Consider the following 3,586-nt stretch of genomic DNA (forward strand, 5'->3'; position numbering starts at 1 on the left):
TTGACAGGAATCAATACGATATATAATAACTGAATTAAAGCTAATGTGCACAATGTAAATAATATGATTGGAATAATGGTGACAATAATGATAATGGTAAGAATAACAATGAAACTTTGGTAATGTGCAGCTACTTGTAATCAATCCAAGAGCAGGGACCAAACAATGGACAACTGTACAGTTAAGGGAAAAGAAATAAATTATTTTAGAATTATAAAATATTAATCTCAGACAGTATTCTTTTATTCGTTTCACTCATGGGACTGTGGCCATGCTGGAGCACTGTGTTGAAGGGCTTAGTTGATCAAATCAATTCCAGTACTTTTTTTATTTTTCAAGTCTGGTATGTATTCAATATAGCTTTTTTGCTGTACTGGTATGTTATGGGGATGTAAACAAACTGATACCAGTTGTCAAATGGTGGGACAACAAACATAAAGGCACACACACACACACATACACCCATGTGTGTGCATGTCCCCCCACCCCCGACAAGCTCCACAGAGTTACTTTCTCACAAATTCATGCTCAAAGCATTAGTCTACCCAAGGCTATAGTAGAAACCACTTGCCCAAGGTACTGTGCAGTAAGACTGAACCTGAAACTACAGGGTTATGAAGTGAACTTCTTAACCACTCAGATGTGTCAGTGTCTATCTTTTATCTTTTATCTTTCATTAGATTGTGGCCATGCTGGAGCATTGCCTTAAAGAATTTTAGTTGAACAAATCAACCGCAGTAGTTTTTTTTTTAAGCCTGGCACTTGTTTTATCAATCTCTTATGCTGAACCACTAGGTTACGGGATGTAAACACACTCACACTGGTTGTCAAGTGGTGGTAGGGAGGGACAAACAAACACAAAGACACACATATATACATATCAAATTTCAAAATAATTTATATGTCCTAGCTGAGCAGTTTATATAATTATATAACAGCTCCAAAAGTGGTGCCCCTTTAGAAGTGTTGCCCGGGGTGGACTGCCCCTATTTCCACCCACTAGTGGGCATAGTGTAGTGGTTTGAGTGTTCAGCTCATGATTGCTGAGTTGGTGGTTCAATTCTTGATCCAGTTAGTGCATTGTGTTCTTGAGTAACACACTTCATTTCATATTACATCAGCTCACTCAAATGAAAATGATTACCAGCAACTGTTGATTGGTGAGAAGGGTTAACCTAGTGAAGGACTGGAGTTCTGTCCAATGTGAAACCTTGTGCTCTCATTCATTTAAACTTTTATCTTTTCCTTTTTTCAGTCATTAGACTGCAGCCCAGCTGGAGTGCTGTCTTGAAGAATTTTTAGTCAAATGAATTGACCCCAGTACTTTTTTTTAAAGCCTGGTACTTATTCTATCAGTCTCACTTGCCAAACCACTAATTTATGGGAATGTAAACACACCAACACCAGTTGTCAAGCAGTGATGAGGGACAAACGCACACACACACACACATACACACATACAACAGACGTGTTTCAGTTTCAATCTACCAAATCCATTCACAAGGCTTTGGTCAACCTGAGGCTATAGTAGAAGACACTTGCCCAAGGTGCCACACAGTGGGACTGAACACAAAACCAAGTAGTTAGGAAGCAAACTTTTCACCACACAGCCATGCTTATGCCTGTGTGATAAGGAAATTAAGATAAGCTCTGACCTAATGGGCTTGTAGGCTCAAGACAGACTTTAACTGTTTTTTTTTAATGAATTATGAATAATAACTGAACCAATTTTTGTCCTTACTAAACATTTTAGTATGACAAAGCATAGATGTAAATGGCAAATAAAAACCAAAGATCAAGGAAATCAGTGTTGGTTTATATTAGCAAAAATTAGTTAATGAATAAGCTTTGATGCAGAGAGAATATGTAAATTTTTATATTTTGGACATTTTTCCCTCTAAGGAAGGTTACTGCCTAAAACATTGGAATTCACATCTTTCCAAGGCAAATAGACTTATTAATATTTGGAAACTTTAAGGCAGCAGGATTGCAGAATTGTTAGCATGCTGGGTAAAATACTTAGTGGCATTTTGTCCATTTTCACGTTCTGAGTTCATATTCCACTGAGTTCATTCTTTCAAGTTTGATAAAATGAGTACCAGTGGAGCACCGAGACTGATATAATCAACTTAACCACTCCACAGAAATTGTTGGCCTTCTGCCAAGATTTGAAACCTATACTTGGTAACTTTAAGGCAGCAGGCTAGCAGAATTGTTAGCCCATTGGACAAAATGTTTAGTTGAATTTCTTCTGGTTTTTATGTTCTAAGTTCAAATTCCATCATGATCAACTTTGCCTTTCAGCCTTTCATCCTTTCAGTACAAGTTGAGACCTGGGATTGATGTAATCAACTAGCCCTCTCTCCCCAAATTCCAGACTTTGTGCCTATAGTAGAAAGAAATATTTGTGAACTTTAATATAGAATTATAAGAGGATGTGGCTTACTATGAAATTAGTATCAGTCAATAGGAAAATCATTCTAATTAAATTTCTCAGTGAAAGAGCATGAAGTTATTTCACAATAAGAGGCATAGCAGGTGGGCAACGGTGGAAGTTCAGATATGAAGTAGGTACAAAATTTCCTCTTGCTTATCATGCCAGTTAATTAAGGTGGGGAACCCCAAGTAACAGATATATGAGAACAAAATATCCTCATGCCTGTCTTTGCACCCAGGCACTGAGAACACTTGCTCCACCCACTTATCATAGTCAACAGATCCTATTTATAAATCTTAGAGCTTTACTTACAAATATATTGAAGATATCATTACTGTGATATCCTGTTTTGTGAACATATGTTGCTCCACTCCTTTGATACACTCATCACAGATTCAGCTTGATATGTCTCTGAGTAAGGTACATAATTCTGCTTGCACCAGTTTCCAGGGCTCATAAAAGAGGCATTGTATTTATGCTTCACCAGTCAAGGAGTTAGAGATAGGAAGAGCAGCCAGTAGTAAAAACATTTGATCCAGACCAGCAATAAAAATTATCCAGCCAAAGTATACATGTATGTATTAGTGTATTTGTGCATGTGTGCATATAAACAAATTCACATGAGTATGTGTGTGTGGTATATATATATATATATAGATATATATAAATATATATAAAATTATAATTAAGGGTATCTAAAAGATACCATCATAGCAGTCAAAACTTGACTCTAAAAACCACATCAAATATTCATACAGCACCAAGAAAGAAGACAAAGAGACAAAATAAATGAGCAAAAAAACCACTGGATAATTCCAGATCCCAGATTCCTGGCTATGCAAATCTGGGATCTGGAATTATCCAATAATTTCTTGCTAGTTTATTTTGTCTCTTTGTCTTCTCTTCTGGTGCTGTATGAATATTTGATGTGGTTTTAGAGTCAAGTTTTGACTGCTATATCTAGCAATATGGTATCTTTTAGATACCCTTAAATATAATTTCAATAATAATTATTACCAATGAGGTTTTTACTCCCATGCTAGCTACTTGATATGATCGGTATTTTAAATAATGATCTTATCCTTATTTATATATATCTTTATATATAAAAGTGAGGTTGTGTGCTGTCTGTCTCCTACGATTTAGATT

The sequence above is a fragment of the Octopus sinensis genome, linkage group LG3, assembly GCF_006345805.1.
Source record: "Octopus sinensis linkage group LG3, ASM634580v1, whole genome shotgun sequence".
Taxonomy (NCBI): Eukaryota; Metazoa; Mollusca; class Cephalopoda; order Octopoda; family Octopodidae; genus Octopus; species Octopus sinensis.